Source organism: Hemitrygon akajei, unplaced genomic scaffold, assembly GCF_048418815.1.
Source record: "Hemitrygon akajei unplaced genomic scaffold, sHemAka1.3 Scf000102, whole genome shotgun sequence".
NCBI classification, from domain to species: Eukaryota; Metazoa; Chordata; class Chondrichthyes; order Myliobatiformes; family Dasyatidae; genus Hemitrygon; species Hemitrygon akajei.
The window spans coordinates 2,596,836-2,610,160 of NW_027331988.1; the positions used below are offsets into that span (position 1 = coordinate 2,596,836).

Consider the following 13,325-nt stretch of genomic DNA (forward strand, 5'->3'; position numbering starts at 1 on the left):
CTCAGCTGATGGCGGAAATTTCAAAACCTTGCAACATTTCATGGACGTACATGCATGTGTAAGTCACGTGAACCTTTTCCCCGCTCCCATTTTACCGCAGATCTGCCTTGTTTCCGAGGCTCCGCCCCCAGCTCTGATGACATAAATTACAGTCCTGCCTTCCTTCAGTTCTGTGTTGAAGCGGGTCGGCGGCGGCGGCGGATCGTCTGTAGGATCCGGATTGGGAGACGACCATCACCCCCAGAGTCGGGAATCCGGGGGAGGGTTCACCGTCCGGGCGTGAAAACAAGTTCTCATCGGTGAGTCCCGAGTGTGGACGTCTGATGTAAGGTAATGCACCAGGTTAACTTCCCCGATCTGGTGGCCTCCCTGCGCTTGCTGGACAGAACCTGCCGGGGTCGGTCTGTGTTGTGGGACCTTCACAACAAACCGACTGAGATGAGCCGCCGCTCAGTCCCTCTTGCCCTGGTCCTAGGAGCGTGATGGGGTGGTGATACCGAGACTGCACTCATCCATTGAGGTTTATCCCGGGAACTTTACCTTCGTCACCCAGTCCCGCATCGGGTCCAAACTTCACCTGGATCGATAGCCGGTGTCTACAATTGTTTTACATTATTCCAGGGCACGGGAAGCGGCCCTTCCCCCTGTTGTGTTCTTGCAGACAGAGAAGGTTAAACCGAGTAATCGCACCTTCGGGACACTGCTCCATCAGTCTGAGTAGATACATCTTTCGCCCGTTCAGACAAGGCAGAGAGATCCAGATCTCTCACGGCCTCTCGTTTTGGGTGGCCATCGTTGTGTTTATTTTTGTTGAATCCATGCCACTGTTCCGACTTGCTGAAGCGCAGCCAATGTTTCCGGTTTTATAACCCCAATAAATGCAACAAATAAGCCTTTTCCAGTGATCTGGGTTTCTCAAACTTGTACAGCACATTACAACAGCACATTGAGGTGATAACATATTGTTACAAATCCTTATGGTTACAGAGAGAGGGCAGTGAACATCGAGTTAGACTGGGAGATCAAGAGTCCAACTTATCACCGGGGAACATTCAATGTGCTTACAACAGCAGCCTGGACGGTTTCCTGGAGCCTGGTGCTGTGTGTTTTCAATGTTTTTTTTTTAAATCTTCGATCCGGCTGAGAAGAGAGAATAGCGAGGGTTTTGAGGATCTTTGATGCTGCCTGCTTTACTGATGCAATGGGAAGTGCAGTCACAGTCCAGGGAGGGGAGTCTGGTTTCTGTCATGTCCTCAGCTGTGCCCACATTTCCCTGCAGTTCCTTGCAGTCAAGGGTAGAGCGGTAGACTTATGAAGGCGTTATGTATCCGGATGGGATACTTTCTATGGCGCTTTGATAAGGTTTGGGGAGGGGCAATGTGCCTAAGCCAAAGTCATTGTTGTTTGATCTAGGCTTGTCATTTTAGAATCTTTTTCTAACGTTTTATTCAGTCCCTGTGTATTGCTGAATGACCACCAGTGACTGTCCTTGATCCCTCACCCAAATGTTCCATCTCCTCATTCACTCACATCTCGAGCAACCTCTCTCCAGCCCCAGTGTACCCACCTCAATGATGTACAGTATATCAGTAAAGTTTCCTGTAACATTTGACATCATTGTGAAGTATTATCCTGCACTGAGTTTTCCCAGGAATTGTTTATTTTTGTTAGTAGAACTACCAGAGGTTTAGTTGAATGCAACACCTGGTGAGGTAAGAGTTACAAGCTACGAGCCCAGGGTGTGGCAGGAAAGATTCCAGCATGTATAGAGCAGTAGTTGGTGATGGAATGTATACCTGCTTGTATACATTTTTTTATAACAATTTACTTGATTGTATCTGCGGAAATTTTGTAAAATGAATGGGAACTTCGATGAGACATAAAGTATGCTGCGGAGTTTGACAGGGACGTGGACTAAATAGTTCCTGTTTTGTGAGGGTCTGAAACCAAGCACCGCCAGCTGAAGACAGCCGAGATGTTTTTCTCTCTCCCTCTCCGGGTCTAGTGTGTCATGGTAATCACCGTCCTCAATATTCAGCAGAAGGAGAGTCTTTCATTTAATATTGTAATCCTGCAGTGTAGTGATACACAAATGAGTGAGATGTTACAGGTGAGAGGCAGGATTGATGCGCCGAGATCACAGTCTGATCTGGGTGGGTCACAGTGAATGCAAGATGCCAATGAAATTAAATATCCGCGGATAAAATCCAATGCATTGTTATTTTTTTTTAAAAAACTGTACTGTATATAAGCATGTCTCCCCTGTTTTATGTAACACCACAAGTCAAGATCACAACATATTCCTCATAGAAAAACTCGCAGGGGCAGATATCTGTCTGGTAAACCTTCCTCTGGTTTCCCACCTACCCACTCACATCTGACAGAAGGGAAACAACACTGCAGACGGTGATCCACAACAGATCTCACCAACCGACTATATAATGGAACCATCAACTCCTTACACCGCCTCCCCCCACGACCACCCCCCGCCCGGCTGTAATCTCCAGTGTGGGTGTTTCCATACTTTTGTCCACCAACCGAAATGCCGTTTAGGATGGACAGATAGTATCAATCCCGCCAGTGAAGGAATAAACAAAGCGAATCCTCAGTTCCCTCGGTCGGGGATCGGTAAAGCCCCGAGTATGGACGGATCTGTCTTCCTGTTACTGCAAGCAGTAGCCCGCGGACAGTTCCGAGGTGCGGGGAACTCGCAGCTCCCGAGTCTTTGCTGATGATTCGGAGCCGGGTTGAAAGTGCGGCGTTTCCGATAACACTGTCAACTGCCCCGGTTTCCCGCGGGAAATACACAGGAAGTCGATGCATTCAATTAGACGAAAGGAATTATTAATTTACTTAAAAGCGATTCGCTACAGTTCTAATGTCGATCAACGTTATCAATTCCATTCGTGTTCATAAAAGTGGCTGACTGCCTTTGTGATGTTTATATATCAGTATATACTGCTTCTTACCGTGTACCGCGGCTCCAGGTTCTGTTACCACCCTGTCCCAGTGAGGCTGTGTTACGGGTTCTGTAAGTAATGAACACACGCTGGTTAATGCTCAGTCAGCTCCTGGTGATAATCATTAACTAAACTCACAGCATTATCAGTGGGTCACTCCGTGACCTGTTCCTTAGCACAGGGTACGTTCTGTCTCCAAACAAACATCACCATGGAGATGAAATGTGATCTCAGTGATTTTGAGAGTGGAATGTTTGTCGTTGCCAGACGGTGCAGTTTGAATATCTCAGGAACTGCTGAACTCCTGGGATTGTCAAGTTCAACAGTCTCAGTTTGCGGAGAATGATGCTGTGAAAAAAATCAGGTAGCGGCAATTCTGAGAGAGAAAAATCGCCTTGGTAATGAGAGAGATCGGTGGTTAAAGGCGGACTGATTCAATCTGCCAGGAAGACAGTAACTCAAATAATCACGAACTACTGCACTGTGCAGAGAGGCATCACTGGACGCGAAACATGTCGAACATTGGACTGAATGAGCAACGGCAGTAGAAGACCATGGATATACAATCAGTGGCCGTATTATTAGGTACCGGAGGAGCATAACACAGTGCACATCGATATTTGTTATCAGCAATGAGATTTAACTCATAAAGTTTAATTTTTAATATCACTGACACATACTTGTTGTCTTTGCTAAAATAGCACACTCACTCCTGCAAAAAAATCAGACGGATCCGCAAAGCCACTCAATGTTAAAGACAGTATTGAAATGGTAGAAATGTCATAAGGGGACATGGAATGGACCCAAATGCAGGACGCAGGCACTGAAGTACTAGGGGCAGGACAGGGACAACTAAAGGATAGAACAAGTTGGGGTGACCGTGGCGTGAGGAACGTGGCATTCAAAGGTGATCCTGGTGTTCAGAGATAGCTCAGGCAAGGCAGGAGGATCCTGAGGATTCTGGCAAGGCAGGATCTTGGGGTTCATGGCAAGGCAGGATCTTGGGGTTCATGGCAAGGCAGGATCTTGGGGTTCATGGCAAGGCAGAGTCCTCCGCCAGGTAACGGCAATCTGACCTGACCTACCCGACGGAGGCGAGGGGTAAGTAAGGGGCAGAGACCTTTGGATGACTCATTGGCACTGCCGCCTCCCAGGCGTGAACACAGAGGCCTGGGCAAGACGCGGTAAACTGGGCAGGTGCGGGGTACCACCCGTCGGGACCGAGGGGTAGGAAAGTGGCAGAGCCCTCCGCCAGGTAACGGCAATCTGGCCTGACCTACCCGACGGAGGCGAGGGGTAAGAAAGAAGCAAAGTCCTCCGACGGGCAACGGCAATCTGGCCTGGCTTACCCGACGGAGGCAAGGGATAGGAAGGGGACTAAGTCCAGGGTGACTCTGAAACTGACTCACAGAACTAGTTGATTAGCGATGGGTACACCAAGCCGGGGCGAACAGGAACGAAGACCAGGCGAACAGCACCAGCAGGACAAACATGACGCACGGGTCTGCACAGGGAAAACAGGGCGACCAGCGCAACACAGGACGAGGAGGTCAAAACGGGATGGACAGTCGGACAGTCGGACAGCGCGAGCAAGGCAAACCGAACGGAACCGCGGGACGAGCACCTACCAGGGAAGCAGGACAAAACAGGTTCAGAGCAGGACGACCCCCAACTAGACTCAGTCTCAGAGCCCCTTATATCCACCTACCAGCCGATGGGCAACAGTTGCGCCTCCTTGAGTCCAAACAAGCCAGAATGATCCACAGGTGTGACTAATTAGCTCAAGGGTGAAAGGAGGGACGGCTACAAGACCCGGAGTCAGGAGTCCGCGGACCAGATCAAGACCCGGAATAGGGGCTCCGGACCGGACCATAACAAGAAACACTAGAAAACCTGCCGTCACAAGTGGGCGTATTAACTCATCGTAACGTTGCCCACCCACTACAGTCTCTGTGTTTACTCTGTGCTGAGCTCCTGATTCTGTTACCAGCGAATCCGAGCACCGGAGTTCCGTGGGACCAAACAGTAAGTGAACACAATCAGAGTAATGTTCAGTTGACAACACACACATAAGCCTGCACGTCACACTCATCAGCACGTAACTCCACACCCTGCTCCACAGCGCAAGAACTAAACGACACAAAAACTCCTTCGAGCCAATGGTTCTGATGTGCTGTTCGATCCAGGCTTAATTTTGCACCTCAGTAGACGGTGACAAAGATTACATACAGTATCTCACGACAAATCGATCTGCTCCAGGGAGCAACCGCGACCCGCATCCTGGTTCAGATCGGGTGGTGTCATCGCATGAAATTATTCTTTACTTTGGGACCAATTTACTTCAGTGACAGCTGAGGGCAGAAATCGCTGTGGGCTTGTAGGAAAGACGCAGTCAGGATGGGACTTCTGAACTCTGGTGAAAAGTTATGATTTTGAAATAATCTTTTCTTTTGAACACTGGACATTCCCTTTCGCCAGATTTAACTGTGCCCCGGCAACCTGGAACAGCACTGATCTCAGAGACAACTTCATACTGCAATCTTAAATATTTGTCCACAATTGGACCATTACACTGAAGGGCAACAACTATGTGGAGATTGCAAACTGGAGATAACCACGTCCAAAAGAATACAACATATTTCACCATCAGATTAGTGCTCACTTACTGGAAATAAATAACCTTATCAATCAGATGACTTTCCTGACTAAAAGGTCTATTTAAGTTACTCCCGTCGGTGTGTTACCCCGCTATCTCCTTTACTTTACAAATACCTTAGCTGTTTAAAGAAGAAGAAGTACTGGCACTATTAAGGAATATAAAAGTGGATAAGTCTCCGGGACCTGACAGGATATCTGCTAGGACCTTGAGGGAAGTTAGCGTAGAAATAGCAGGGGCTCTGACAGAAATATTTCAAATGTCATTAGAAAAGGGGGTTGTGCCGGAGGATTGGCGTATTGCTCATGTGGTTTCATTGTTTAAAAAGAGTTCTAAGGGTAAACCGAGCAATTATAGGCCAGTCAGTTTGACGTCAGTGGTGGGTAAATTAATGGAAAGTATTCTTAGAGATGGTATATATAATTATCTAGATAGAACAGTTAACATGGATTTGTGCGAAGAAGGTCATGTTTGACAGATCTTATTGAATTTTTGAAGAGGTTACCAGGAAAGTTGACGAAGGTAAAGCAGTGGATGTTGTCTATATGGAGTTCAGTAAGGCCTTTGCCAAGGTTCCACACGGTTGGTTAGTTAGGAAGGTTCAACTGTTAGGTATTAATATTGAAGTAGTAAAATTGATTCGACAGTGGCTGGATGGGAGATGCCAGAGAGTAGTGGTGGATAACTGTTTGTCACGTTGGAAGCCGGTGACTAGTGGTGCGCCTCGGGGATCTGTACTGGGACCAGTGTTATTTGTCATATACATTAATGATCTGGATGATGGGGTGGTAAATTGGAATAATAAGTATGCTGATGATACTAAGATAGGTGTCGTTGTGGATAATGAAGCAGATTTTCAAAGCTTACAGAGAGATTTAGGCCATTTAGAAGAGTAGACTGAAAGATGGCAGATGGAGTTTAATGCTGATAAGTGTGAGGGGCTACATTTTGGTAGAACTATTCATAATAAGACAATCATGTTAAATGGTAGGGCATTGAGGAATGCAGTAGAACAGAGTGATCTGGGAATAATGGTACATAGTTCCCTGAAGGTGGAATCTCGTGGATAGGGTGGTGAAGAAAGCTTTTGGTATGCTGGCTTTTATAAATAAGAGCATTGAGTATACGACTTGGGGTGTAATGTTAAAATTGTACAAGGCATTGCTGAGGCCAAATTTGGAGTATTGCGTACAGTTCTGGTCGCCGATTTATAGGAAAGAGGTCAACAAAATAGAGAGAGTACAGAGAAGATTTACTAGAATGTTACCTGGGTTTCAGCACCTAAGTAACAGAGAAAGGTTGAACAAGTTAGATCTTTATTCTTTGGAGCGTAGAAGGTTGAGGGGGGACTTGATAGAGGTATTTAAAATTATGAGGGGGATAGATAGAGTTGACGGGGATAGGCTTTTTTCCATTGAGAGTAGGGGAGATTCAAACAACAGGACATGAGTTGAGAGACAGAGAGTAAAAGTTTAGGGGTAACACGAAGGGGAACTTCTTTACTCGGAGAGTAGTAGCTGTGTGGAACAAGGTTCCAGTAGAAGTGGTAGAGGCAGGTTCGATATTGTTATTTTTAAAAGATTGGATAGGTATATGGAGAGGAAAGGAATGGAGGGTTCTGGGCTGAGAGCAGGTCGGTGGGACTACGTGAGAGTAAGCATTCGACACGGACTAGAAGGGCTGAGATGGCCTGTTTCCGTGCTGTAATTGTTATATGGTTATTTGTGAGGTGATGGACATTCAAATGAAGTAGAACTTGTACAATGAATGGCAAGGCGCTGACAAGTCAGTTCACTGAAAGGCAGGATGGTGAAAAAACTCGTTTAGCATGCTAGCCTTCATCAGTTATGGTGTACAGTTCAGGAGCGGCGAATTATTTGCAGTTACATAATTTGTTGTTGAGACCACTTTTGGAATATTATCTACAATTTTGGTTACCCTGTTATAGGAAAGACACTGCCAAGTTGGAGAGGGTGCAGAAGAGATTTAGGAGGATGTTTCTTTGGACTACAGGGCATGGATTACACAGAGGTTAGCCATGCTGGACCTTTATTCCTTGGAGAATGAGAGGTGACCTCAGAAGTCTAAAATCATAAGGGGTATTGATAAGGTGGATTGTCATTATTGGAGAGTTGGAGAGTCCGAAATGAGAGGTCACAGATAGAAGAGAGGAGGGAAAAAATTGAAAAGAGATCAATGGGTTAACTTCAGTACACAGAGGATTGTGAATACCTGGAAGAAGCTACCAGAGGAAGTGGTTGAAGTGGGTTCCACTGCCACATTTAACAGGCATTTGGACGGGTACATGGAAGGGAGAGGCTTGGAGAGTTATGGGCCAAACTAGAAAACTGGGACTAGCAGGGAGGATGCTGTGGTTGGTATGGACCAGTTGAGCCGAAGGGCTTGTTTAGATCGCATTACTCTAGGATTCCATAATTCTAAAGTGACACAAGTTGCATCCCTGTGCAAATAGTTTTACTTGTACACATCGTTCTGCTATCAGTCACTGGTGTCTTTCCACGGCTCCTGGCATCCAAGGTTTTACTCATACACATTGTGGATCATGCTATCTATCTGCCTTGTTCTGCTATCAGTTACTTGTGCTTTCTCTGGGCTCCTGGATTACAAGGTTCACTGCTCTTCATGAAGCGTAAATTCCTGCCATAGGTGATGCTGGTGCCGTTTTCCTTCAATAGATATGGGCCTGCGATGGCTTCGCTGTCTTGTCACAATTGCTTACTACTGAATGTCTGGGTGGAATCAGCCTTGCCATTGGGACTAGTTATGCCTTAGTTGTAGCCTTTCATAAAGTGGTTTGACCAATGGATGGCAGGGTGGGTGGGCCACTGCTAATTTAACTTTGAATACACTTCTCTGGTTAAAATAGAAGCAAAAAGCCAAGGTCCTTGAGTATACTTCTCTTTGTTTCTCCTATTGTAGGCATACATAGACCAGGTTGAAATGCCCTGAAAATCAGATGCTTTCAGTAGCTGTACTAACACGTTACCTTCCCTGCACTGCCATATATTCAGTTACTAATCAATGGTCAATAATAGATCATCTTCCATAGTATCAATAACCTGTGAACTTAAACTGAATGTTGACCGAGATGGGGCCTTCCTCTTTAGAGCAAAGGGGGAGGAGATGTGATTTGATAGAGGCGTATAAGTTGATAAGATGCATAGATAGAGTGGACAGCCAGCAACATTTTCCCAGAGCAGAAATGACTAATAAGATGGGGCATAATGTTAAGGTGATTAGAGAAAAGTTTAGGGGATTGTCAGAAGTAGTAATTTTTAAAAGAAAATGGTGGGTGTATGGAATGCACAGCCTGGGTGGTGATAAGGGTCGATGCATTACTGAGATTTAAGAGGCTTCCAGATAGACACATGAATGAAATAAAAAAATGGAGAGCTATTTGAGAGAGTAGGGGTACATTGATCTTGGAGCAGATTAAAAGGTTGGTGCAACATCATGGGCCAAAATGCCTGCATTGTGCTATATTGCTCTATGTCTGGCCCAGCTCAGTTTAAGCCCCGAGAGGAGTGATGAAAGCTCTGAAGCGAGGTGGAATAAAGCCTTTGGAATAATATATCTTTAATGCACCGAAAGAAACTATACGATTTTCAGTTTAATGACAGATGGTATCCTATAGGTAGATTTGTTTTTCTGCTGGGATGGAATGCTTCAGGTCAATTAAACTTTCTGTAGGGCCTTGCCTATTCCTTACCTCACCACCATTTTGAGGTTAATATTACAAAGCATTAGTGAACCTCATTACAGTTTAAACTTCTCATTCTTCTCAAGCATCATGTAAATGTAAAGTTTTCTTTGAATTACTCCATATTTTTTCTCTATTTCAGGTGAAAGATGAGAAGACATCAGCAATTCTATGTGAAAGTACTGCTGGGTGTTTTGATTACTCTGGGATTGTTCTTCATGTTCTGGAATAATGACAAACGTCGAGAGACTGATGATGTTGCAGAAACTGTTCATCGCAAAGATCTGCCCAAGGTTGTTACTGCTGATGCAACTAAATCAGTGCTCAAGCCAAAGTGCCACGCGAACAGGACATTGTTGCACCTGTCCTCATTTCATCAAGAGAAAGAGCACATAAAAAACTTCTTGATGTATAAACACTGTCGAGAATTTAACATGATTCAAAATGTCCCAGACAAATGTGGTGGTCGAGAAGGATCTCAGAATGTCTTCCTGCTCCTGGTGATCAAATCTCACCCTTTCAACCAGGATCGGCGGGAAGTGGTAAGGAAGACCTGGGGCAAAGAACGCGAATTCAATGGGGTCCTAATTAAGAGAGTCTTTATCTCTGGTGTCTCTCCTGACCAAAAAGAAAGTAGGAAATTGAATCAGCTGTTAGCAATGGAAAACAGAGAACACAGAGATGTCCTACAATGGGATTTCTTGGATACCTTTTTCAACCTCACCCTCAAACAATACAAGTTGCTGCAGTGGGTCTGTGAATTTTGCCCCAGTGCTAAATTCATCTTCAATGGAGATGAAGATGTCTTTGCCAACACCGATAACATGGTTGATTACTTGCTAGGCATGAAGGTTCACCAACACCTGTTTGTGGGCCGTCTCATTTATGGGTTTGGGCCCAAACGCCAGAAGTCGAGCAAGTATTATGTGCCAGAAATAGTGACCACTATCAAGTCTTACCCACCATACGTTAATGGAGGGGGCATACTTATGTCTGTGTATACAGCTCATATCATTTACCACATAGCCCAAGACCTTGAACTATACCCCATTGATGATGTATTTTTGGGGATGTGCCTGGCCAAGGCTGGACTAGCCCCACGCTCCCATAGTGGATTCAGGGCAGCTGGTATCAGTGTTCCTTCAACCCAAGAGGACTCTTTCAATCCTTGCTATTACCGTGAGTTACTGCTAGTGCACCGTTTTCAGCCTTTCAAACTGCTACTGATGTGGGATGCGGTGCATGATGCTAATCTGAATTGTGCTCATGCTGCCCAGAAGTCTGCATCCACGAAAAGGACCGCATGAGTCATGAGAGAATGTAGCAACTGTTGGAATGTAATGCAGTTTGTAAACATGTGTTAATCAGTTGTTTATGCAATGTAAGAAGGTTAATTCCTAAATTATATTGGAGGATACATTAATTCATAGGGTTGGTGCCTTTCTACATTCCACAAATGTTTGTAAAGCTGTCAGGTGTCATCACTCAGCCTAATTCTTACTGCACCCATAATGACATTACAATATTGATAGGCGCACCACAATTTAAGTCAATTGTAAAGTTATTCCAAGTGAGCAGTCCTTGTTGCATTGCGTGCAGATAGGTACAGCATGTTCACTTGGGGCATTTGTATAATAAGCCACCAATAAAATTTTTAGTAGCAGTTATATCTGTGTATTTTTTTCTTGCCGTTTCTTACATGTCCCTTGCAAAATATGAAAGACACAAATGTGTTTCTTGGACTGGAACTGTGAGGACAACAAAGAATCTAGATCTAAAATTGTCTCAGGGTTGGAGGAATAGAGAAACTTATGGTCATCACTTCTGTAGTCAAATGTCAGCCTGCATTGTGTCTGTGTAACTACATATCAAATAGAAGCACACACGCAGGAGATGGCTTTAACTGGAGTATTCACATTGCAGAGAGGGAAAGAGATCAATGAACATGTGCGGACAACAGGTCAATATGCATACATAGACGGCAGTCCATATGTAGTGCGAAGGGGAGTGGCATTAGATTTGGCAGGTGTCTTGTCCGAGACAATGTACTCGGTTGCCAGTGTCATGTTGCTGTCATTGCCATGGCCATCACTGAGAGGTAAGTCCGGTAGCTTTGACTAGTGGCCAACCAGGACATCGGAAATCTGGAGAGGAGGGGACTTCAATAAGGCTCATTGTCCGAGGGGCAGCTCACGGCAGTGCAATAGAGCAATCGGTGACCAATCAACTAGTGGCCAATCGGCATTTGGGATTGATTAGTAAGAGCAAATTAAAGGAAGGTGGGACAAACCCTTTTGCCGTCGTCTGAGTAGAAACATAGAAAACCTACAGCCCAATATGGGCCCCTCGGCCCACAGAGCTGTGCCGAACATGTCCCTACTTTAGACCTACCTAGGCTTTACCCATAGCCCTCTTTTTCTAAGCTCCATGTAACCATCCAGGAGTCTCTTAAAAGACCGTATCGTTTCCGCCTCCACCACCGCCGCCGGCAGTCCATTCCACGCACTCACCTCTCTCTGTGTAAAAAAATCTTACCCCTGACATCTCCTCTGTACCTACTTCCAAGCACCTTAAACTATGCCCTCTCATGCCAGCCATTTCAGCCCTGGGGAAAGCCTCTGACTGTCCACACGATCAATGCCTCTCATTATCTTGTACACCTCTATCAGGCGACCTCTCATCCTCCATCGCTCCAAGGAGAAAAGGCCGAGTTCACTCAACCTATTCTCATAAGGCATGCTCCCCAATTCAGACAACATCCTTGTAAATCTCCTCGGCACCCTTTCTATGGTTTCCATGTCGTTCCTGTAGTGAGGCAACGATAATTGAGCACAGTACTCCAAGTGGGATCCGACCAGTGTCCTATATAGCTGCAACATTACCTCTCAGCTCTTAAACTCTATCCCACAATTGATGAAGGCCAATGCACTATATGCCATCTTAACCACAGAGTCAACCTTTGTAGCAGCTTTGTGTGTTCTGTGGACTCGGACCCCAAGATCCCTCTGATCCTACGCACTGCCAAAAGTTTTGCCTTTAATGCCATATTCTGCCATTATAGTGTAGGGACTGCGGTCTGCAGTCAGGTACTCAGGATCACTCAGCATAATGTTGCACGAACATTATTAGCAAAACACTCCGACACAAGACGCGTTTCATTTTGTTACAGACAGGAATGCCAGTTTGGTACTACAAGTAAACTGCATTTCCACATTGGTGGAGAAGTGTGCTGACACACCTCACTATCTGTAAAAACTGTGACGAGATGCTAAGGTGTATTCAATATGGACTGTGCCTTTAAAAAGAGAGAAATTTGGTGTACACCGATTCAGAGAGAGAGAGAGAGAGAGAGAGAGAGAGAGACAGCGAGAGAGCACCGAGCAGGCCGTGAGTCTCCATGGTTACGGAAGGGCGGAGCTATAAATGGGCAGCTGGCGTTCAGCATGTTTGGGATATATTCAAGGTCAGCTGACTTTTCAGACAGACACACAGACACGGACAGAAATGCAGAAGAAATAGACACTGGATGAACATTCAGTGCCCACGAAAGTGTGGGTTTTGATCGCAGTGTGTCAAAGGGGTGACCGGTGGAATGTTATCGGTGTGTTTAACCTTTGATAGCTTTACTGCGTGAAGGCGGTACTCTTTTGTGTGATCACAAAACTTTAACAGGACTTTGGAAGGCAACGGAAAGATCGACGACATCAGCTTACTTGGAAAACAATCACCTCTCTCTTTCTCTCCTCAATTCTACTCAACTTAATATCACGAACTGAACTGACGTCATGCCTATACCATCGTAAGACTGTATCATTTACCACCTAAGATTGAAGAAGTTTGGGGTTTTATATTTACACACTTATATATGCATAAACTCTGCTAACCTGTTTGATTTATCTGGTTTTATATTACGAGATTACGTGGATACAGATAAGTAGTGTTTTATTTGTAACAATACCAGACTCCAGGTGTGTTCCATTTCTGCTGG

The 13,325-nt window shown here is 45.3% G+C and overlaps 1 pseudogene; it reads left to right on the forward strand.

Moving 5' to 3' along the window:
* The first annotated feature begins 173 nt into the window (after positions 1-173).
* On the forward strand, positions 174-11,081 carry LOC140723166 (N-acetyllactosaminide beta-1,3-N-acetylglucosaminyltransferase 3 pseudogene; annotated as a pseudogene).
* Positions 11,082-13,325: the final 2,244 nt, after the last annotated feature.